Here is a 26,339-nt window from a genome sequence, read left to right on the forward strand (position 1 = left end):
AAAACAAATGGCATTAATTTTAATACTTAAATATTGTTTTATTGCAATAACATTATGCATTAATGTAACAACAACAAAATAAGATTTCACAATCCTTTCATTTCTCCCAATAACTTTTCAGTCATGATCTGCATAATAAGCACCAGTACACAATAGTATGCGTATTAAAACTGGAAAGCGGTAATGACACTCCCAATATACAAAGCATCCACTAAACCCGGCTGGTGTGGCTCAGGTTGAGCACCGACCTTTGAACCATGAACCTATGAACCAGGCGGTCATGGTTTGATTCCTAGTCAGGGCACATGCCTCGGCTGCAGGCTCAATTCCCAATAAGGGGCGTGCAGGAGGCAGCTGATCAATGATTCTCTCTCATCATTGCTGCTTCTATCTCTCTCACCCTCACGCTTCCTCTCTGAAATCAACACAAATATAACAAACAAACAAACACCACAAAGTAAATGAAATGCAAGTAAAAGATCACAGTGTTTTTAAAACTGCTTTTACTGAGCACTTCTGTGTCAGGCCATGTGCTGAGCGTCTCACATGGCTTAGTTCATTTAGCCCTCTCACAGCCTAGAAGCCGTTACTCCTATTCTCATCTTGAGGCTGAGGACACTGAGGCTCACAGATCAGCTACAGTAACTTGCTCTGTGTCAGACAGCTATGAAGCGAAGGAGCCAGGTTCTAAGTTGGATGTCTGATGCCAACACTCACGCTTTTTTTGGAGAATGAGACCCAGGTATTTTTTCACTGATAACCAGACTGAGAATGTAGTACATCGGATATTCCAGATACAGGTTCCAGGTACAGACTGCAGCTTTCTAAGTTGCAAACCCACCACCACCAACTCTTCTACAAAAAGCTTGAAAATCCCTCCTGGACAGAACTAATATATTTGGCTCGCTTTTCATGTGTACATTGGTAAGTGTGGCACTTTATTGTTATACAAGAAAATGATCTCACTCAAAACTTCCAAAACCAGGATAACCAACTCTGCCTCTGAACACACATGGTGAATTCTGGCTATCATCTCAAAAGGGTTTTTTAAAGCACCAATCTGAAATAGCTATCACAAGCCAAAGCACAAAGTCCAAGTTGTAAAAACCGAACACAAGTTGGTAGAATTCAGAACAAGTCAATTTAGACTCAGGAAAAGGGAATAGTTTTAAGATGAGGCCATGCCAAAATCATCCAAATTCAAATTATATTCATTTTCATTCCTTTGCTTTCCATACAAATATTTCTTTTTGAAACAACCTGTACAAAAGAGTCCAAATTATTCAACAATGGAAGAAAAAATGAAAAGCAGACCTTTAGAATATCACACAGTTCAGTAATTTCAAGTTTCTCTACCGGAAACTTGGTGGTGTATTCTAGATTGTGGTAGGTGTCGGGGGATTTAATAGAGAGGCATAAAGTAATACCAAAGAGAGCAGTCTACCAGTCTAACATAGTTCATAATGCCAAATTAATTACTGTATGGCACTTTAAACTGTGTCAAAATTAAACAGAAATTAGTCATTTCTTTAAAAATGCTTTTCTTCCATTAGTGTTTAGTTCCAAGGACAAAAGTCAGGACCTTAGACTCCTGTAAAAAATCCTGACCTAAGAAAAAAGATACGTCTTTAGTGACAGGAAAAGCCATACAACCCTAAAAACAATATTTTGTTGACTTCCAATATAAAAACAGTGGCTGAACATAGCAGGTGCTTAATAAATGTTAATGAAAATATAATCACCTAGTGCATAAAGTTCAAAGCACTCATCCTAGACTTTTAGGCCACTTTACCTCTGAGCCCTATCCCCAGCTGCTCTCTCTTCCTTGCCTTTCTTTTACACTCATCTCTCAAGAGGCAATGGCTTCTCCTACCCTTATCTCTACCATCAGAAATCCTACTCATTTTCAAGGTCCTCCTCAAAAGCTGACTTCTCCTTGAAGTCCCCCCTCTCCAAGTGGTTCTTTTTAAAATTTTTATTTTATTGATTTCAGAGATGAAGGGAGAGGGAGATAGAAACATCAATGGTGAGAGAGAATCATTGATCGAATGCTTCCTGCATGCCCCCTACTGGGGATCAAGCCCGCAACCCAGGCATGTGCCCTTGACAAGAATCGAACCCTTCAGTCCGCAGGCCGACCTCTATCCACTGAACCAAACTGGCTAGGGCCAACTGGTTCTTAATAGCACTCTTTTATCTGTCTCAAAGCACCAGCTTATCCCATAACTATTGGTGCTATCTTTCTCCTTTGCTGAGACACGGCTGCACAAACCCAGACCAAACAGGGGGCCGAGACTTCCTCATCTTTGCAATGTCCACATAAGCCTGGCAGCTTGGTGCGTTGCATACAGTCAGCTCAATAAATACTTTCTAACAGATGTAACAGGAGACATTAAATTTTTACCTATATCAGGTCCCTCACTTCTTCTAAATATTTATTAATTGATTTATGAACTCACAAAAAACACAACTCTTAAACCATTGTGGGAATTCTGGAATACTGCTGAACTTTCAAGTCCCATTTAGCAAAATACCTTCACCCATTATGTTACCTCATGTAGCAGAGACATATATGGGCCTGAGGAGCCAAACAACAGGCTGCCTTTAGAAAGCAAAAATAGTGTCCGACAAATTAAAGCTCTTAGAGTCTCACACGTGATCTGCCATTTGAATTAGATGTTTTAGTAACCCCAGAAGGCATGGGCTGGGCATCATGGCAAAAACAACAGAAGGAGTGAGTGCCCCTGATTTTGGTCCCAACTATGGAAAGAGGCAGAGATCAGATACACCCTGACAGAACAGCCATTACTGGCAATGCATACAGTGCTTCTGCAGGTGCAACCTCTTACTAAAGAAGAGCCAGTTACGGTAAGAACCTCCCTTGCCATCAAGGGGTAGATCGACATGTTCCGCCCACCAGCCTCTGCCATGGCTCAGACTCCTATGCTGACTAAATGGGGTGCCTATTTATAATGGAGGAGTACCCTGTCAAATAGTCTTCTGTCTCCACAGATGCAGCAACTATTAGGCACTGTTGAACATATACTGGTAGACCTCCAAATGTCCCTACCTTTAGCCTTGCGTCAACTTTTGCAATCTGCAAAGAAGGAACAGGGAGATTCCAGGTGGCGCTTGGTGTATGGACGGCTCTAGCCGGGGTAATCTGTCTACATCAAGCAGGTCAAACTCGCGGCATGCCTCGTAACAAGTTTGACATGTTTGGTCTACATGGACAATAGTTGTCATTCAACTGTCTGCTGATAGTACTCAGAAAGGAAAAAGGAACAAATCACAGTAGCCATGGGCTGAATTAAGAGCAGTCTGACTGGTACTCATGCATGAACCTTGGCTGCTGACCCTGTGTACTGACAGTTGGACCATTCTTTTTTTGTTTGTTTGTTTTTTATATATTTTATTGATTTTTTTTTTTTTTTTACAGAGAGGAAGGAAGAGGGATAGAGAGTTAGAAACATCGATGAGAGAGAAACATCAATCAGCTGCCTCCTGCACACTCCCTACTGGGTATGTGCCCGCAACCAAGGTACATGCCCCTGACTGGAATCGAACCTGGGACCCTTCAGTCCGCAGGCCAACACTCTATCCACTGAGCCAAACCGGCTAGGGCAGTTGGACCATTCTTAAAGGATTGACTCTGTGCTTGGACAATGGGAAGTTGAATGATTATGAACAAGCCTTTGTAGTGGCAAGAGATATAGAAAGGTATCTGGGGTCCCCTACAAGAGCCCGGGGCAGATCTCACTGTAACCCATGTCCCTGCCCACAAGGCTTCCACACCTGCAGGTAATCAGGAAGCAGATGCTTTGGCAAAAATATGCTCTTTAACACCGACCAGTCAGTGACTACTGCAGATAGGTTACACTGGAAAAGTAGGCACCACAGTGCCCACGCAGGATGGCACGTAGCCAGAGAGGAGGTGCTGGAGCTGAAGTTAAAGGCAGTGGTCTGGAGTCAGCAAAGGCCCCAGTTTGAGTCTACCTATTTCACAGAAGCCCCCAACCCGTAAGGGATTGGCAAATTGACTACACAGGCCCCCTTCCCTTGAACAAGGGCGCCAAATATGTTCTGCTCTGTGTCGACACCACCTCTGGTTTAACTCAAGCTTTCCCATATTGGGGGGCTAACCAGGCTTTTACCATAAAGGGACTAAAAAAATTAAGTACTCTACAGGGGTGGGGCAAAAGTAGGTTTACAGTTGTCGAGTACGAGAAATGTCGTTCAATCTTGTATTATTCTTTAGTAATTAATGTATTATTTCCCATACAAACAACTGTAAGCCTTCTTTTGCCCCACCCTATATGTGGATACTCTGATAGAGTAGATAGAAGCTCTGAAGGGGTGTCACATTTCAAAGGACATGATGTACAAAAATGGGGAAGCTCTAGTTGGTTTGGCTCAGTGGATAGAGCGTTGGCCTGCAGACTGAAGGGTCCCAGGTTCGATTCCAGTCAAGGGCATGTACCTTGGTTGCGGGCACATCCCCAGTAGGGTATGTGCAGGAGGCAGCTGATCGATGTTTCTCTCTCATCAATGTTTCTAACTTTCTGTCCCTCTCCCTTCCTGTCTGTAAAAATCAATAAAATATATTTTTTAAAAAATGGGGAAAAGGACACGATAGTAAATGAGGTTTCACTTCCCCTATAACCAGCAAGCAGCTGGGCTGATTTAAAAAGAAAAGATAGTGTCCTTAAGCAACAGAATTGCTAACTGGAAAACCTACCTTAGCTGAATAGACAAAGGTGCTTTTCCAAGCATTAATACATTTAAGTGGAAAGCCTATGGGGTCTATTGCCTCACATGCCGGAGTAGGAACTCAGACTGAGGCACCCAATATGGTACAGGTGTGGAAGACAAGGGACACAGCAGTAGTCCCAGTCGTTGCCATGGACCAATGAGCTATGATAATAAGGGCACCAAATAGTCCCAGTCCTTGCCATGGACCAATGAGCTATGATAATAAGGGCACCAAGCCCTATTGTCACTGGAACAAGGATCATTTACTGGAATCTGCAATGGGATGACCTGCCAGAAAGAGTCAGTCACTTCGCATCCCTGGGTGGGGAGGAACTGCTCAGTCTCTGGTGGGACTATCACCCCAAAGCAGGTGGGACCCATGGAGACGCACTCTATGGGGACTGGACGCACACCATTGAAAGAAGAAAGAATATAGGGGTCCTGGTCTGACATATTCCACCCCCCCATTCACCTCCTCATGCCAGAAAGTACCACCTCCACTGGCCAACACGTATGATTTACACAGCCTGATCAGACTCCCAAAGCCATGGCTACATTGACACCTAAAGATCAGGCTATGAGCATCATACTCATAGAAGGAGAAGACTTCCCAATTCAAGTCCCCACTAAATATATATCTTTCTGACCTTAGACTTCTATTGTTCCTGTGGTATCCAGTTACATGGGATACCAGTGCCATCATCCAAACTAAATGTTGGGAGGGAGGGTTATGCCTGATGAATCTGCTAATATTTCCTCTTTGTTAGCACATATGAAAAGCTCAAATAAACACCCTAGTGATCCAACCCCATGTCTAGGTTACCTATTAGCATACTGGTTCGGGTCCTGGGGAGCACGGTGGAACAAAATTATTACTAATATTTGGATTGCTTCTTTTGTCTTTTTTCCTGCATTTGTCTATATTTTTGCTCTGGACTGTGTCTGGCTACCAGACAAGCTACTTCCCTGCTAATGACGGCCTCACTGACCACTCAGGGCACTTTGCAGAAGAGAGGGGTACGTGAGACTGTAAGAGCCGGTCATGAGGGATGGAGTGTGGAGCAAAGACTCTTTCATGACATGACCACTGCTGCACCTGCCAGCTAGCCCCTGGCCAGAACAGGGATTGTTTCCCAAGAGTCCTCTCAGGGACGGTATGATCGACCCCTCCCTTTTACCCCATCGTGTGGTTTGTGCTGGTTCCTGGAACAGGCTGTTATCCAGTCCTGGGCAAACATGTAAGGCATTTCCCCCTTATCTGGAGCAGGTCAAACCCCAGTACCCTATCCATCCTGCCCTGTCCTATATAACCCCTTAGCACCTGCCATGCGGCATGGAGGACATCCATAGCATCTCACCACCGCCCAAGATGAGCCTCGTACGTAAGTTCCCTTAATAAACACAATATGATGACAAAGTTGTCAGCCGCTTCCTGCAGTCTCTTAGCTCTGGAAAGTTTTACATAACAGGCTTGTTCTCAATCAAATAGTTGGGATGGAGTGTGTTCCCTCGTCAGAAGGTAGTAGTGATTAAAATGACATATAGGGAGCCTGACAAAGCAATGTTCATTGTCAGATATGAGTTTGTTACCTAAATTTAGATTTAATGCACAGGAGCTGAATATTTCAGTTGGTATGGTGTCAGAAGATAAGTTCTCCAAACTGAAGTTCCTGCTCCTAAAAAGATGGGAGTACCATAAAAGAGAGAACAGGTGTGAGGTCAAAGACCTAACTTCAAGTCCCAGACCTACTTCTGCTTACTAATCACATGATCTTTGACACTTGGGGCCTCAATTTCAAATACCCATAATTTGCCCCTCTCTGAGAATCAGTGAAAAGGAATTTGGTAAAGTCCTGTCATTTTCAGCATCGTCAGAATCAGTCCGCCGCTCTCCATCCCAACCACCGTCTCTTTAAACCCAGCAGTCATCTCTCATGAGACTTCCGCAATAGTCCCCAAATGCCAGGCTCCTCATCATTTCTCTCCATTTAGAAGACAATGTTTTTCAAACTGCATCTCTAATCATGTCTGGTTCATATAATCCCAATAGTTCAGAGATACATTGCTACCTTTAGAAGAAATGGTAGAATCCTTAGGATGACCTGCCACAGGGTGACTGGGATAGTCCCTGCCTACTGACTTCTCTGGCTGACATGCCCTACCCGCCAACGCACACAAGTTCTGTGTTCCAGCCACACTAATCTTCTTTCAGTTCCTTGAGTATACAATGTTACCTCCCACCTTATCATATCTCCCTGTAATATTCTCTTTTCCACACCCAAATTTCCCCTGGTTAACTCCTCCGTATCTGTCAAATCTCAAGTCACTCAAAAGTCACTTCCTTCCCTCACCACCCACCCGCCAATTTCCTCTCACAGTACCTAGCATGTTTGCTCCAGAGAGCATCCCAAGATCTCAAGATTATTTGTGTGATCATTTGATTCGTGTCTATCTCAGACATCACATAACTGTCAGCTCCAAGAGGATAGTGACAGTCTTACTGAAAAAAGAAATGCCATTTATGTTGTAAAGCTATGAATCGGTGGATTACCGTTTATTAATTTTGGTAGGCTATCAAACTTCCCAACTGAAATAACCTGCTTAAACTTGATTTGTCATTGTTGCTACCTCTCGTACAATGTTGAATTAGCATGTGCACAGCATAGGAATAATATAAATACAACTGCATTGTTCTTATTCTTTATGGAGTTGTGTTTTTCCATAACCACAAAAGGACATTAACATAAGGGTACAATGTATTAGAGTATGGCTGATAATTTGCTCAATTTTAATAAAGCTCATTTTTTAGAATTTAAAAAAAATAAAAAGAACTACAGTATACAATATGTCTCAAAAGAGAAATGATCTTCGGCCTGGCCATTGTAGCTCAGTTGGTTGGAGCATTATCCCACACACTGAAAGGTGGCAGGTTTGGTTCCTGTTCAGGCCACATACCTCTCTCTCTCTCTCTCCCTCCCTTCCTCTCTCTATAATAAATTTAAAAAATTTTAATCTTATTTTTAAAAATGATCTTCTAAAACCTGGTAAGAGAAAATTATGACTTTCACCACTCCTGTTCAACATAGTACTGGAAGTGCTAGCCATAGTGATCAGACAAGAAGAAGAAATAAAAGGCATCCAAATTGGAAAAGAAGAAGTAAAACTGTCATTATTCGTAGATGACATGATATTGTACATAGAAAACCCCAAAGATTACATCAAAATACTACTAGACTTAAGTGAATTCGGCAATGTAGCAGGATACAAAATTAACACCGAGAAATCCAGGGCTTTTTTATACACCAATAATGAATTCACAGAAAGAGAAACTGAAAAAAAAAATCCCATTTACCATTGCAGCACAAAATTTAAGATACCTAGGAATTAACTTAACTAAGGAGGTAAAAGACCTGTACTCGAAAAACTACAGGACATTGAGAAAAGAGATAGAGGAAGACATAACAAATGGAAGAACATACCGTGTTCATGTATTGGTAGAATCAACATCATTCAAATGTCCATACTACCCAAAACAATTTATAGATTCAATGCAATCCCCATTAAAATACTAATGGCATATTTCACAGACCTAGAACAAACTCTCCAAAAATTCATCTGGAATAATAAAAAAAAAAGACCCCAAATAGCCACAGCAATTTTGAGAAAGAAGAACAAAGTTGGAAGGATCACAATACCAGATATCAAACTATATTACAATGCCACAGTCCTCAAAACTGCCTGGTACTGGCACAAGAACAGACATATAGACCAATGGAACAGAACAGAGAACACAGAAATAGACCCCAGCCATTATGCTCAATTAATATTTGACAAAGGAGGCAAGAGCATACAATGGAGTCAAGACAGTCTCTTCAAAAAATGGTGCAGGGAAAATTGGTCAGATACATGCAAAAAAATGAAACTAGATCACCAACTTACACCATACACAAAAATAAACTCAAAATGGTTAAAGGACTTAAATATAAGACAGGAAACGATAAAAATCTGAGAAGACTACATAGACAGCAAAATATCAGACATATGTCGTAGCAATAACTATACTGATGCAGCTCCTAGGGCAATGGAAACTAAGGAGAAAATAAACAAATGGAACTATATCAAAATAAAAAGCTTCTGCAGAGCAAAAGAAACCATCAACAAAACAACAAGAAAGCCCACTGCATGGAAGAACATATTTGCCAATGCTATCTCCGATAAGAGTTTAATCTCCAAAATTTACAGGGTACTCATACAACTTAACAAAAGGAAGAGAAACAATCCAATCAAAAAATGGGCAAAGGACCTAAATAGACACTTTTCAAAAGAGGACATACAGAAGACCAGGAGACATATGAAAACATGCTCAAAGTCACTAATCACCCAAGAGATGCAAATCAAAACGACAATGAGGTACCATCTCACACCTGTCAGAATGGCTATCATCAACAAATCAACAAATGAGAAGTGCTGGTGAGGATGTGCAGAAAAAGGAACCCTATTGCACTGCTGAGGGAATGCAGACTGGTGCAGCCACTGTGGAAAACAGTATGGAGTTTCCTCAAAAAGTTAAAAATGGAACTCCCATTTGACCCAGTAATCCCACTTGTAGGAATATATCCCAAGAAACCAGAAACACCAATCAGAAAGGATATATGCACCCCTATGTTCATAGCAGCACAATATACAATAGCTAAGATTTGGAAACAGCCTAAGTGCCCATCAGCAGATGAGTGGATTAAAAAACTGTGGTACATCTACACCAGCGGTCACCAACCTTTTGGACCTCACGGACCACCAGTGGTCCACGGACCACCGGTTGGTGACCGCTGATCTACACAATGGAATACTACACTGCTATAAAAAAGAAGGAACTTTTACCATTTGCAAGAGCATGGATGGAACTGGAGAGCATTATGCTAAGCAAAATAAGCCAGTCGGAGAAAGATAAATATCACATGATCTCACTCATTTGTGGAATATAATGAACAACATAAACTGACAAACAAAAATAGATCCAGAGACAAGGTAACAATGAACAGACCATCCAACCGCAAAGAGAAGGCAGGGGAGGTGGGGGGAGTTAGAGATAAACCAAAGGACTTGTATGCATGCATATTAGCATAACCAATGGATACAGGCACTGGGGTGGTAGGGGGTTGTCCTGGGTGGTGGGAGTGGCGGGGCGGGGGAGACATATGTAATACTTTAAACAATAAAAAAAAATTATGAGACCAGTTTTTTTTCAGTGTTTTTCTACATTTCTTCTTCATAAGTATTTCCAAATATTTTTAAAATCCTAGCCAGCATCTAAAATCATCACAATGTGGAACACTGGAAGACCAATACATTTTTCTAAAACACAGAAACAAAGGCATTCCACATCAAAGGCATTTGCCTGCCTGAACTTATTTATAGCTTTAGGACACCGTGAAACATGGCTATTAAATATAAAACTGAACCATTTGTAGGTTTATTTTAAAACCCTGGAAATTGTAAAATGATTATAGCACCTATGAAGCAGTAAAAAAACGATTAATATGTATGCCAGAGAAGGAGTTACAAAACATATAACTGGGGGATTTATGGCAATAAGGTTAGTAACTATAAACTTGTTCAAAGCAAGCCAGTATTTATAAGGAAAATAATCAAGTCCTTAATGGTTCACACTTCCTATCCTACTAACAATTACTGTGAGCAAAAAGTTCTGGCATTTTCCCTGGCTGGATAGCTCAGTTGGATGGAGCATCGTCCCATACACCAGAAGGTTGCGGGTTCATTTCCCCAGTCAGGGCACCTAGGTTGTGGATTCAATCCCCAGTTGGGTGCATACAGAAGGCAACCGATTGAAGTTTCTCTCACACCTCTCTCTCTCTCTCTCTCTCTCTCTCTCTCTCTCTCTCTCTCTCTTTCTTTCTCTCCCTCTCTTTCTCTCTCCCCCTCCCTCCCTCCCTCCCTTGCTAAAAATCAATTTTAAAAACATATCCTTAAGTGAGGCTTTAAAAAAAATTCTGGCATTTGGCAAATAGTTATTCAAAATATAAACAGAAGTATATTTTAATGGACACTGATATATTAAAATGCATGTATTTAGTTCTTTCTCAGAACACAATATTGTTTTCTTCAAGTTGGTACCTTATGTTAGCGTGTAGCAGAATTTTCTCCTTATTGAAAAGTTAATAGCTGGAAAATAAGTACCCTGTTGAAGTCCCCACCCCTTCCTTTCTCACTGGTGCTTAAAGTCTTATCCCAGATGTAAATCAGAGTAGTTAAGTAGTTCTTTCAGGCTACAGAAAACAACTGAAAATTCAGAATTGAAGCAATAATGCATCATCAGTTTTCTATTATTAATGTACTTCCTCTGATGCTTAACCTATCTAACCTAAGAGTAAAGATAAAGAGTCTGGGCTCAAAGGGGTTGCACAAACAGTGGAGAACAGACCTTATATAAAAAATACTTTGGTTGAAACAACAGCTACTACAGGTGCTTTAAAAAGTCCTCCACAATAGACATTCTTCCAATAAGGGACTTTTCTGACAATACAGATGTTCAATTAGTATCAATAATTATACCCTAGGGCCCTAGCCAGTTTGGCTCAGTGGATAGAGTGCCAGTCCATGAACTGAAGGGTCACGGGTTCAATTCTGGTCAAGGGCACATACCTTGCTTGGTTGCAGGCTCAATCCCTGGCCCCAGTCGGGCCTGTGTGGGAGACAACCAACCAATGTGTATCTCTCACATCGATGTTTCTCTCTGTCTCCACCCCACCCCCCACCTTCCCATTCTAAAAAATCAATGGGAAAAAATATCCTCAGGTGAGGATTAACAACAACAAAGTACCCTAGGAATCCCGAAAGACAAAATGGAAAAAACCCAGGACAGAGATCAATATGTACAAAGACAACCTATGTGTGCACTATAGATAAGGCAAAGAATCCAAAAAGCCAATCAAATCAAGTGCTCAACTTTTCTGATTCCATGCCTTTCCCAAAATTGTTCCTTCCAACTGAAAGGCTCTGACCCTTCCCTTAGCCTTTGGCCTCCTTTGAGACTGTCCTAAGAACAAACCATCCTCTCCCTGCTAAAGCACTTCATAATATTCCCTACTGCACCAATTAACTCTTCCTTTTTTATAACTAGTCAGGACTTTTCCGCTATGCTGCTTAAGGACCTGCATAGCATATAAAATAGCTTTCTATTTTCTACACTGCCTTGCACATTATACATCAAATATTTATGGAAACTGTCAGAACTAGAGGGACTTGGAAGTCTGAGTCAAAACTATGTCTTTATGGTAGAGCAATCAGTGGCCACCGAGTGGAAATGGCTTCAGTGATAAAGTGAACACTGACGAAGTACTCTAAGTAACAAGCCTAGAGATGAACTAAACAAAATTCCTGACCTCAGTGAGCTCACAGTCCAACAGAGGAGAATATAACTGTAAACAACCAAAATGGAAAAAGATCCCCATGGTGATATGATGGATGGACTGGGTACTATAATAACAAAAAAGGCACCTAACTCAGCCTGAAGGTAGGTAAAGACCTCTTCTGCAGATCCCAACTCAACTCAGCAGCATTCAAAAGGAAAAGGTATAAATGCATAACCCATGGACAATAGTGCGGTGAAGACCTGGGAGGGGGTGGGAGGAGGTCAATGGGGGGAGGGGAGGAACAGGGAGGCATCTGTAATACTTTCAACCATAAATAGAAATAAAAAATAAAAAGGAATGCCAGGCCAGTGTGGCTCAATGGTTGAGTGTCTATTCATGCAACAGGTTACAGGATCAATCCCCATCAGGGGGCATGCAGGAAGCAGCCTATCCATGTAGATATTGATGTTTCTCTCTCATTGATGTTTCTGTGTCTCTCCCTTTCCCTGCCTCTCTCTCTCAAATCAATAAAAACATTTTTTAAAGGACAAGGGAAGTAAGGGAAAGGCTCCATGACATTGGTCTTGGAAGTTATTTTTTGGAATTGACATGAAAAGTATGGGCAACAAAAGCAAAAAATAAATAATAAGAATGGAAGAACTACATCAAATCAAAAAGTTTCTACACAACAAACAAAATGAAAGGGCAACCTACAGAACGAGAAAAAAATATTTGCAAACCATTCATCTGATAAGGGATTAATATCCAAAATACTTTATAAAGAACTCAATAGCAAAAAAATAAATAACTTTATTTTTAAAATGAGCAAATGACCTGAATAGACACTTTTCCAAAGACATAAAATGGCCAACAGGTATATGAAAAGATGCTCCATATCATTACTCATCATGGAAATGCAAGTGAAAACCATAATGAGATATTACCTCACATCTGTTAGAATAGCTATTATCAAAAAGTCAAAAGATAACAAGTGTTAGTGAGGATGTAGAGAAAAGAAAACCCTTCTGCACTGTTAGTGGAAATGCAAATTAGTGCAGCCATTATGGGAAACAATATTGAAGTTCTTCAAAAAATTAAAAATATAGCATATGGCCGAAACCGGTTTGGCTCAGTGGATAGAGCGTCAGCCTGCGGACTGAAAGGTCCCAGGTTCGATTCCGGTCAAGGGCATGTACCTTGGTTGCGGGCACATCCCCAATAGGGGGTGTGCAGGAGGCAGCTGATCGATGTTTCTCTCTCATCGATGTTTCTAACTCTCTATCCCTCTCCCTTCCTCTCTGTAAAAAATCAATAAAATATATTAAAAATATATATATATATAGCATATGATCCAGCCATCTCACTTCTGGGTGTATATCCAAAAGAAACAAAATCACTATGTCGAAGCTAAATCTGCACTCCCATGTTCACTGCAGCATTTTTCACAGTAGCCAAAACATAGAAGTAATTTAAGTGCCTATCAACAGGTGAATAAAGAAAATATTACACACACACACACACACACACTAAAATATTATTTAGCCTTAAAAAATAAGGAAACCCTGCCATTTGCAACAACATGGATGAACCCAGAGGCTCATGTAAGTGAAATAAGCCAGACACAGAAAGACAAAGATTGCATGAATTCACTTATTTGTGGAATCTAAAAGAAAAAGAAAAACAAAAGTGGAACCCATAGTAACAGAGTGTAAAATGGTGGTTACCAGAGCAGGGGAAGGGGAGGAAAAGGGAGATGTTGATCAAAGAATACAAACTTCTAGTTATAAGTAAGTTCTGAAGACCTAATGCATAGCATGGTGACTATGAGTTAGTAAATAATAATGTATTGTATATTGAAATTTGCTAAGAGAGTAAATCGCAAGTATTCTTACCATGCACATATACAAAAAAGATAACTATGGGAGGTGATGGATATGTTAATTAATTTGAGTGTGGGAATCATTTCACAGTGCATACATATATCAAATCATCAAGTTGTATATCTTAAACATACAATTTTTATTTGTCAAAATAATAAATAAAAATTTAAATTTTAAAAAAATAAAATAAATAAAAAAGAAAAGGGAAGAAAGAGTGGAGCAAGCCAAAGCACATAGGAAGACTGAGAGGTGAGAGCACAGAGCTCTATGCTAGCAGGACTGGACTTGGAAGATTTGGAAGGGCCAGAAGAGGCTGATTGGCCTCTTTTGGATAAATAAAGGAATAAATGGAAAAGAAAAACTAATATGTGCTTTCTTTCTAGTGGCAAACGATTCATACTCTATTTGAGGAAATACTTCTTTGTTTTGTATTATTGGTTCAGAGTCGATAAGAAGCAGCTGGAAGGAGCACTGGATTAAGAACCAGGAAACCCAGGTTCTAGTCCTGTGTCACTAACTACACAATTGCTCTTACATTTAACGCTCATCTAGGAAATAAGATGTTTGAATTATTTTCACTACTATCTCTTCCTATCTCAAACATCTATCTTCACGCGAGAATGGAAGAAGGAACAGATTACTATGGACAAAGATGGGCAAGGGAGATGTTGCAGAATGATACTTTTATAATGCCAAAGCCTTTGGATACAAGTTTGTGGGGGTCCAGGATATATATACAATCTCAAAATGCTACTCCTCAGATTGATAACTCATTAATTATTAAGGGAGGAAGGTACTTTACAATGTAGTATTCTTGATTTTTAAAAAAAGATTTACCCTTGATTAAATTAAGTAATGCCTGATTAATTTAGAAAATACAGAAAAGTATAAGATAAATATAAAATTCAACCCAACTTTATTATTAACATTTTAGTATATTTCCTAACAGTTCTTTATGTAGTTTTAAAAACATAGTTGAGCCCTGACCGGTTTGGCTCAGTGGATAGAGCGTCAGCCTGAGGACTGAAAGGTCCCAGGTTCGATTCTGGTCAAGGGCATGTACCTTGGTTGCGAGCACATCCCTGGTAGGAGGTGTGCAGGAAGCAGCTGATAGATGTTTCTCTCTCATCGATGTTTCTAACTCTCTTTCCCTCTCCCTTCCTCTCTGTAAAAAAAAATTAATAAAATATATTTTAAAAAAACATAGTTGAAACCATGTTTCTCTTTCCACTTAAAATAATAATTTCCCCATGTTATTAAAAACTCTATAAATGTTATTCTAAATGGTTGTATTATATATACCTGCCCAGATTTGCTAAACCATTTCTCCATACTGGATTATTAGATTGTTTAAATTGTTTTGCTATTTTTAAAAATATTTAGTTCTTCAAAAAATAAAAAATTGACCTTAACCGGTTTGGCTCAGTGGATAGAGCGTCGGCCTGCGGACTGAAAGGTCCCAGGTTCGATTCCGGTCAAGGGCATGTACCTTGGTTGGGGGCACATCCCCAGTAGGAGGTGTGCAGGAGGCAGCTGATCGATGTTTCTCTCTCATCGATGTTTCTAACTCTCTATCCCTCTCCCTTCCTCTCTGTAAAAAATCAATAAAATATATATTTTAAAAAATAAATAAAATAAAAATAAAAAATTGAATAATCATATAATCCAGCAATTCTAGTTCTGGATATACATCCAAAAGTACTGAAAACAGGGACTTGAACATATATTTGTACACCCATGCTCATAGCTGCATAATTCACAACAGTCAAAAGGTGGAAGCAACTCACGTCCATCGATGGATGAATGGATAAAAAAAGATTTTACACACACACACACACACACACACACACACACACACACACTAGGGGCCCAGTGCACGAAATTCGTGCACGGGTAGGGTCCCTAGGCCTGGCCGGCAATCAGGGCCACTCTGCGGTGCGACCAGCGGGGCTATCAGGGGCCCCTGCTGGCACCTACCTTGGCTGGCCTGGTGCCACCTGCTTGCCAGTCCCAGCCCCCGCCGCTGCCGCTGGTCGGGGCCTGTGTGCTGGGGGCAGCTCCTGCGTTGAGTGTCTACCCCTGGTGGTCAGTGCACGTCATAGTGAACAGTCGTTCTGCCAGTCGTTCTGCCATACGATCGATTTGCGCATTAGGCTTTTTTATATGTATATGCTAGAGGCCCAGTGCACAAAATTCATGCACTCGGGGGAGGGGGAGTCCCTCGGCCCAGCCTGCACCCTCTCACAGTCCGGGAGCCCTCGGGGGATGTCCATGGGGAGCGGGCCTAAGCCATCAGTTGGACATCCTTAGCACTGCCATGGAGGCCAGAGAGGCTCCCACCACCACCGCTATGCTCGCCAGTCATGAGCCCAGCTCAGGGCTTCTGGATGAGCAGCGTTCCCCGTGGGAGCACACTGACCACCAGGGGGCAGCTCCTGCATTGAGCATCTTCCCCCTGGTGGTCAGTGCGCATCATAGTGACCATCATTCCACTGTTCAGTCGATTTGCATATTGGCCTTTTATTACATAGGATATATATATATATACACATTATTTAGCCTTAAAAAGGAAGAAAATTCTAACACATGCTACAACATGGATGAACCTTGAGGGCATTAAGTGAAATACGCCTTCACAAAAGACAAATATTGTATGATTCCACTCATATGAGGCACCTAATGTAGTCAAATTCAAAGACAAAGTAGTATAGTGGTTGCCAGGGCCTGGGGGAAGGAGGGAATGAATGGGGAGTTGTTGTTAAAATTTGTAAAGAGCTTCAATTTTGCAAGATGAAAAGAGTCCTGGAGACTGGTTTGTACCACAATATGAATTAGTTAACACTACTGAACGCACACTTAAGAATGGTTAAGAGGACAAATTTTAAGTTATATGTATTTATCACAACCTTTAAAACATAAAAGTTAATTTTTTCAATATATTGAAATGAGTATCTCTGTGTTTTAAGTTTTACGTGCATTTCTGATTAATTCCTGATATCAGATTTCTGGAAGTGGAGCTATTAAGTGAAAGGATATTCAAAAAGCATAATGGTTGTTTTTTTTGTTTTTAGCATAAGGTTCTTAAGCATACTGCCAAATTACTGTCTAGGAAGATTATACCAATTAACACAACCATCAATATTGTAAAGAGCCTAACCAGTTTGGCTCAGTGGATAGAGCATTGGCCTGTGGACTGAAGGGTCTCGGGTTCGATTCCGGTCAAGGGCATGCACCTTGGTTGCGGGCACATCCCCAGTGGGGAGTGTGCAGGAGGCAGATGATTGATGTTTCTCTCTCATCGATGTTTCTAACTCTCTATCCCTCTCCCTTCCTCTCTGTAAAAAATCAATAAAATAACATTTAAAAAATATATAATTGTAAAGAGCATCTGTCACACACCACACTTTCCATCATTCAATAGGATTTATTGAGCACCTATGTGCCAGGCCCTCTCATGGCCCTGGGAAACAGAAGGGAACAAGACAGACAAAAGTCCCTGCCTTCGTGAAGCATACGTTCTGGTCGGAAAGGCAGGCCAAAAAAATTTTTTAATTAAGTAAGCAAAAGATATAATATAGTATATGGTGAATGAGATTTTAAAAAAGGGGGGGGAAGGGGGGGAAGCAGAAGAAGAAGGGGAAGCAGATAAGTGCTATAAGGGACCGGCTGACATTTTAGAAAGGAAGGCTATAGACAACCTCCCTGACCTGGTGAAATATGAGTAAAGATATGGAAGAAGGGAGAAAGTCATAAAACTACCTGGGCTAAGGACATTCCAGAGAGAGGGAACAGCAACTACAAATGCCCTAAAGCAGGAACATGCGTAGAGAGTCTGCAGTGCTCAAGAAACAGCCAGAAGGCCAGTGTGACTGAAGTGAGGAGAGTTGGGGGGAAGAGGGGTCGGGATTAGTAGGAGATGCAATCTGAGAAGGAGTTCACATCTCATGGGCCTTGAAATTGAACATTATCATTTTTTTTTCTTTTTAATTTAATTTTATGATGGTAAGACTAACATGAGATCTACCCTCTTAAATTTTTAAGTGTACAATGTTATTCATATTGCTTTGATCATTTTTTTCTATCCTGGCTATTTTGATAGTTAAAAAGACAATGTATTAGTGGGCTTAGACTGCTATAACAAAATATCATAAATGGATGGTAAACAACAGACATTTATTTCTCACTGTTCTGGAAGCTGGGAAGTCCAAGATCAAGGTGCTAACTAAGTCAGTTCCTGGTGAGCGCCCTCTTCCTGGCTTGAAGATGGCTGCTTTCTCACTGTTTTATCACATGACCAAGAGAGGGTGATCTCTCTCTCTCTCTCACTCTTCTGATAAAGCCATTCATCTCCAACAAGAGGGCCCCACCCTCATGACCTCATCTGACCCTAATTGCCTCCCAAAGGCCCCATCTCCAAATACTATCACTTTGGGGTTATGGCTCAACATATGAATTTGGTGGGGGACACAGTTCATTACATAGCAGACAGTATCTTATTTTAATTATAGAAGGTTTTTTGATAAACTGTTAAGATGAAAGTTATTTTTAAGGAAGGTCAACTTTGCAGAGGTATACTTGATGAAATAGACAAATAAGAGAACCATCTTGGAAGTTTTATAATAATCAAGATAGATAAATTCATTCATTCATTCATCCATCCATTCATTCATTCAAAATGATTTTTGGAGCACCTAAAACACAGCAGGCACTGAACAAGGCACAAATAAAAGGGAGCAGTAGCTGGAGTAGTAGAAGTGGGAATGGAGATAAAACGAAAATGTATAAGAGGCATTTTCAAAATATGTCAATTAAATTTGGTAATAAAATACAGGATGAAAAAGAATATAAATTCATAAGTACTGCAAGTTACTTGAGAGCAGGAAATACAGCTAATTCATCTTTGCATCCCACACAGTTCTTTATATGATGTTTAGTAAATGCTTAGGAATTAAAGATAAGTAAGGAAAGGTTTTCTAAAGATGGGAAAAGACCATGGAAGGGAGAGAGGAAGAAAAATTGTTGGGGAATGCTTAATTTGAAATGGAAAGAAGAAACCTGGAACCTAAAATTGAAAAGGAGTCAGAGAAGTAAGAAAATCAAGACCATGCTGTACCACAGGGTAGGAACCAAGCTAGAAAGAAGAGGGATTCTCGCCTTAGTGCCAAAAGCAGCAGAGGAGTCAAGGAAGCTAGGAAGGATAACAACCCAGATGTGGATTTGGCAATAGTGGAAGTCACTGGTTGTGACAAGTATGAAGCCAGGTTGTAGAGGATAACAGATGATGCCAGGGCAAGAAAAGGGGAGTAGTAACTACCTACTCCTTAAGAAATCTTGTAATAAACTGAGAAAGGAAAAATAGAGATTTCCTAACACACACACACAAAAAAAAAGCTCTACCAGAAATACCTACATTAGCCTCTGAACTGCACGTGAGGCTAAGTAAGCCTTAAGGAAATACTTACAACATTCAACCTAGGTGGGAGCCTCAACAACCTTGTGGGTTAAATGAGTACAGGAAAGATTCCATCTATACCATGTATAAAGAGGCAGCAAATCTTCACATTTGCTACTAATAGCTGGTTTGGTAAGTGGCCTTAAAGAGGTCACAGAGAAAGTAATAACTGTGGTAGTAACTGCTAGATTCTAGCTAATACGAGCTAAACCAGCTTAAGTCAATTAAGGTTCTTTTTCTGTTTTAGTCTCACCATGAGACTATTAGAGGTTCTTTTCAAACATCCAATAAATAATAATAAATTAAAACAAAATGACACCCAGAGATATTAGCTATCCACTCATATTTAAGAGGTTTATGATTAAACGCTGGCTGGAAATTCTGTGTCAACTGATAAGCTTCACTGGAGAGTAACCATGCCAAAATTTTTATACAGTGTTAGATATCAAGAAACTGAATAAATAAATTCATTTGACTAATATGCATGGGACAATTTAAGAGCAATATTGTTTGTAATTAAAGCAAACATCAATTTCTCTTCCTAATATGCTTAGTTTTCTTGGGAAGTTAGATAAAGAAGTAGGGGCAAAATCTAATGTTATTATTTTATATCGTTTAAAAACAGACTTTAGGAGGTGACCTGGGGAGAAACCAAGATGGCAGCATGGTAAACACCAAAACTGCTGCCTCGCACAACAATTTCAAAACTACAACTAAAAGACAAAATGGACATCATCCAGAACCACAGGAAAACTGGCTGAGTGGAAATTCTACAACTAGAAGGAAAGAGAAAAGCACACTGAGACTCAGAGGAGCTGCAGAAGGCAGAGGTATGGAGGCACACGTGCGGAGAGGACTGGCAACTGAGTATGCGGCTGGCTTTCTCAGTCAGGAGGGAGACAAAAGCTCCTGACTGCTCTGAACTCCAGTTCTGGGTGAGACTCCGGGGACCCAGACTCATTCGGGGAGAAACTGAACTGTCCGGCAGCGGGTGAAACTCGAGGGCGGCTTTCTCTCAAAGGTGCTTGCAGCGATTACCACAGGACACTGAGACCTGGGGGGGCCTCTTAGGGCAGGGCTGACGGGAAGCCATTGCTGTCTGCTCCGCCCTGAGACTCCACCCCATCCAAGCTGAGTACAGAGGCTTTTGCAAGTCTTGCCTCATAAGGGTGTCTCCAGCACAGAAGTTCTCCCAGCATAGACACAGCTGATCCTCACAGCCAACTGTCCTGGAGGTTAATTCCACCCAGTGATACCAACAACAATCAAGGCTTAACTACAACAAGACTGTGCACACAGCCCACAAAGGGGTGCACCAATAGTGTCCACCTCAGGTAACTAGGGAGACTGAGCCACTGGGTCCTATAGGACACCTAGCACACAAAGCCACTCTATCAACTCAGGGAAGCAGCCAAAATGCAGAGACAAAGAAACAGGTCACAAATGAAAGAAATGGAGGAAAGCAAACAAGTGGATATAGAGTTCAAAACCACGGTTATAAGGTTTTTCAAGAATTTCCTAGAAAAGGCTGATAAATTTAGCGAGACCCTCAAGGATATGAAAAAGGACCAACTAGAAATTAAGCATACACTGACTGAAGTATAAAATAATATACAGAGACCCAACAGCAGACTAGAGGATCACAAGAATCAAGTCAAAGATTTGAAATACAAAGAAGCAAAAAACACCCAACCAGAAAAGCAAAAAAAAAAGAATCCAAAAATTTGAAGATAGTGTAAGGAGCCTCTGGAACAACCTCAAGCGTACCAACATCCGAATTATGGGGGTGCCAGAAGAAGAGAGAGAGCACGATACTGAAAACCTATTTGAAGAAATAATGACAGAAAACTTCCCCCACCTGGTGAAAGAAATAGACTTAAAAGTCCAGGAAGCCCACAGAACCCCAAACAAAAGGAATCCAAAGAGGACCACACCAAGACACATCATAATTAAAATGCCAAGAGCAAAAGACAAAGGGAGAATATTAAAAGCAGCAAGAGAAAAACAATTAGTTACCTACAAGGGAGTACCCATACAACTGTTAGCTGATTTCTCAACAGAAACTATGCAGGCCAGACGGGAGTGGCAAGAAATATTCAAAGTGATGAATAGCAAGAACCTACAACCAAGATTACTCTACCCAGCAAAGCTATCATTCAGAATTGAAGGGCAGATAAAGAGTTTAACAGATAAGAAAAAGTTAAAGGAGTTCATCACCGCCAAACCAGTATTATATGAAATGCTGAAAGGTATTCTTTAAGAAGAGGAAGAAGAAGAAAAAGGTAAAGATAAAAATTATGAACAACAAATACATGTCTATCAACAAGTGAATCTAAAAATCTGATGAACGGAATAAACTGGTGAATATAGTAGAATCAGGGGCATAGAAAGGGAGTGGACTGACAATTCTCGAGGGGAAAAGGGTGTGGGGGTGCGGGAAGAGACTGGACAAAAATCGTACACCTATGGATGAGGACAGTGCTGGGAGGGGTAAGGGCAGAGGGTGGGGTGGGAACCGGGTGGAAGGGAGCTATGGGGGGAAAAAAGAGGAATAATTGTAATAATCTGAACAATAAAGATTTATTAAATAAAAAAAAAACACAGACTTTAGGAGAGGTGCCTAAATGACAGCTAACTTATCCTATAAATAAATAAAAAGTTTCTGTAAACATTTTGTGGGAAAAAAAGAAAATCATATCTTTTTATTTGAAATGATGTATAATAGACATAAAATTTTCTAGAAATATAATAAAAACAAATACCTGATCTTCATCAAAGATAAATGTTTGTTTTTTATTTTATTTTAGCAAAAGGTATTAGGTAGTCTGGAAACTACTGAGCTTCAAGCATGGGTGGTTCCAGAACATTCTTTCGTCTCCTTTTAATAATCACCATTGACGGTTTACAGTGATGGTTTCTATAGATAAAAAGGAAGCATCAGTTTCCAGAGTCTGAATAAGAGGTATCTTGGGAGTACAGCTTTATGCTAAAAGCACAAATCTAATTGAAACTCAACTACTTTACCAATCTTTTATTTAATAAAGACAATCAGTAAGGATCAAACAGCTCCATTCCAGGCAGTCCAGATACAAATGTAAACAAACTGGCACTTTGCCACCTAATAACATGTTTTAAAGACAAATGCAACTCAAAAACCTAAATTCCTTTTTTTCACATACAAAATTAATTTTACTAAGCTGTTGTACACACACGTGTGCACACACGCATTTTTATGGGCTTTAAAACGCTATTCCTGTTTCACCCTAAACACTAAGGAATCTTTCTTACTTTTTAAAATATACTTTTATTGATTTAAGAGAGGAAAAGAGAGGGAGAGAAAGAAATATCAACAATGAGAGAGAATCATTGATCAGCTGCCTCCCACACGCTCCCTTACTGGGGATCAAGCCGGCAACCTGGGTATATGCCCTTGACCACAATCGAACCCGGGACCCTTCAGTCCACAGGCCGACTCTATCCACTCAGACAAACCAGCTAGGGCCAGGATTCTTTCTGATGAGGGAAATAAAATGCCACAAATGACAGCATGGCTATATTATGACAAAATATTTCTTATTTCCTAAGAAAACAGGATGGATTTCATCTAAATATACTGAATTTCATTTAAATATCTAAATAGTGGTTCAAGTTACAAAATTTGCATTTTTTTGGGGGGGGGAGCCTAGCCCCAGAGCTGAATCCAGAACCCAACAGCCAATCCTAGCCCTGAGGGGTGGAGCCTAGCCCCAAAGAGCTGAAGCCAGAACCCAACAGCCAATCCTAGCCCCGAGGGGTGGAGCCAGAACCCAACAGCCAATCCTAGCCCCGAGGGGGGGAGCCTAGCCCCAAAGAGCTGAAGTCAGAACCCAACAGCCAATCCTAGCCCCGAGGGGTGGAGCCAGAACCCAACAGCCAATCCTAGCCCCAAGGGGGGGAGCCTAGCCCCAAAGAGCTGAAGCCTGAACCCAACAGCCAATCCTAGCCCCGAGGGGTGGAGCCTAGCCCCAAAGAGCTGAAGCCAGTGCGGAAGCGCAGAGCCCTGCCCCGAAGAGCCACGCCCAGACCCAAACAGCCGAGGCCCAGACCATGCAAAATAATCTGTATAAATTTCCCATATTGCTACATGGCCTTCAACATTATCATTAAATGGTTGGAATTAGCTGACATTTATGATTTTCCTAACTCTTGTCCTCTGCGCTCTGCCTTGAAGTGTTAGATAATTCTTCCCAATTTTTCACGATATTTGATGTTGCAATATACATGCAACATGAAAAGCCAGCACAGCTCTTTTCTTCCTTTGAATTATGTCCCTGAATTAAGATTTCCGGGGGAGGGGGGGGCGGGGGGAGTACTAAACCAAAGGACTAGTTTTTAATGACTCCTGGTTGCCTTCCAAAGGTATTACCAATTTACATTGCTATAAGCAACAAAAAACTTGCTATGTTAGACATTACCATTTTTGGTGCTTTTGATGTAATCAGTGTTAGAAGATGTTATCAGGTAATTTGAGATCTTCCTTTAGTCTTCAAATTTTGGTTATTCAAGGTCATGAGCTTGCCCTATTTCCCTTAAACTTTGCTGTCATTTTCAGTCACTTATAGTTAAGAAGAATGAAGAATTTTTTTAAACTCAGTATTCTTACTCTAAGGTGGTTAGAACATATAATCAATTGTTCTGTTTTCCTTAAATATATATATATACTTGTGGTCATCTTGTCAAGTAACAGCAACTGCTAAAAAAGAAACAGAGCCTAAATTTCAATCACAATAGAAGTAAAACCTTTTAACCAATAGCCACTTTTGAGATTTCAACATCCATAACAACTATGAGCACACAGGGCCAAGGTGTCTCTCTTGATTAGCAATCTCTAGAGAAAAACCAAGAACAATGAAGAGCCTATAGAATTATCACGACAAAAATAATGGTTAACTGAGCACTGGTGCCAGGTACTATTAGAAGCATTTTTACAACCACTATCACATTAATTCAAACTAATGTGCCTGTAAGTTAGAAAATATCCCACTTTACTATGGAAAAAAACTGAGGCTTAAAGAGGGTAAGTTACTTATCCAAAGTAGATCCAGGAAGGTCACATTTTTTAAAAAATATACTTTTATTGACTCCAGAGAAAGGAAGGGAGAGGGAGAGAGAGAGAGAAACATCAATGATGAGAATCACTGACTGGCCACCTCCTGTACGTCCCCCTCTGGGGATCCAGCCCACAACCCAGGTACAGGAATTGAATCGTGACCTCCCAGCTCAGAGGTCGATGGTCAACCACTGAGCCACACCAGCTGGGCTTCTTAATCTTAATTAGCAGGTGGTATCCTTCCCACAAGATGTGAATTCAAAAAGAGAAACATTCCGATCTAAGTCTGACAGCAAGGGAGATGGAAAGTTTGAAGAAATGAGGATCTCACCAGCATTACAGCAGTATTTATGATTAATGGTAGTACTAATGTAAAATAGGGAGAGGATTAGCTCCCCCATTATCTCCATCAGCCAACCCCACAGCCAACCTAATAAACATATCATCAATAAAGGGCTCTGCCTTCCAAAACCCGCCATCCCTATAAAATCCCTCTAAATAGACATTCTGGAGTTGCCACTGTGTGATGATGATAAAGAATGCTTGCTTCTATTGTCTCTCCTTTTCTGTGTTGGTAGGATTGGGGGTTCTTGTTTGCTCATTCTGAGAAAAAGAAGATGAAAAGACAAAACTAAATTAAACTGTTTTCAATCATAATTGGCCATTTCCATGTATTTAGTTTAACAAATATTCCTCATATGCCAAGCAAATATTATAGAAGTTGACGTTTACTATAGTATACCAATAAAATACATGCATTTAGAGGAAAGGGTGTCCTTCAGAAATATGCTACTTTATACATAACTAAAGTAAATATCTAATTAGAGTCCAGAGGTTTGTTCTTAAATTTTTAAGTTCAAAAGCAAATCGAACCATAAAATATTATATTGGTTCAATCTGTTTTTTGGGTTTTCCTGATTAATGATATTTTAAATTGTGTTTAGGTTTGCTGATACTAATTTAAATTATCCAGTCCTTCATAGTAGTTTGGAATGTTTCAGAATTTAAGTAATTCTGGGGCCCTGTATGAGAGGGGACAGGTGGTATGCAACCCCCATAAAAACCAAGAGAAAAAGCAGTACAAAGTATTTTCCTTTTTCATCCAGAGCATACTAAGTCAGAGCTGATAATTAATTATGGTGTCCCCAGACCTAAAAGGCTATGCTCAGGCTTCTGTGATCCTATTAACACAAATAACTGCCAAAAACCAGAGATGATTCTCTGGAAGAATTTAGGTTACATTATAAAAAGCTTGGGAAAAAGGGCACATAGATGCATGAATGGGACACATACTTCAAGTGCTTTGATGAGTATCTCAATGGAAATTTTACAGACTTTCATGTGAACAAAAATTACAGGAGATAAAGAAGTTGCAGCCTATAGTCCCAAATCAAATCTTCACTATTCTCATAGAAGAAACAACCAGAAATAAAATGATTCATGATTCAAGAATATCCAAAACAAGTTAACTCAAAAGAAATATCTGACATTTAACTACCTGAGGCTTCAAGAAATCTAGATATTTCCTAAAATACCCTCCTAATCTGATCTCAGCAAAGTAAAAACTCAAAGTAAGCTAAAAATAAAACAAGCTCACCCAATCAAACTTATTATCTATGTAACAAAATGCCCGTCAAAGATGTCTTGAATCCAAGATATCAAAAATACTGACATCAAAATCACAAGAAAATCAACGGCAAACCTGCATATTTGCTTTTTCAATGACACAGATCATTTCAGTGATGCAGGTACCTTCAACTTGGGACCAGGAGGCCTGCTCGTCAGAGTTGAAAAAA

At 40.3% G+C, this 26,339-nt stretch overlaps 1 protein-coding gene across 5 annotated transcripts in view; it reads right to left on the reverse strand.

Annotated features, from left to right (window-relative positions):
• The window catches only part of CNNM2 (cyclin and CBS domain divalent metal cation transport mediator 2), a 125,012-nt gene that overhangs the window by 90,976 nt on the left and 7,697 nt on the right, over window positions 1–26,339 (reverse strand). The gene's annotated exons all lie outside the window — the stretch shown is intronic.

This window comes from Plecotus auritus (assembly GCF_963455305.1).
Source record: "Plecotus auritus genome assembly, chromosome: 9".
In the NCBI taxonomy this organism is placed as follows: Eukaryota; Metazoa; Chordata; class Mammalia; order Chiroptera; family Vespertilionidae; genus Plecotus; species Plecotus auritus.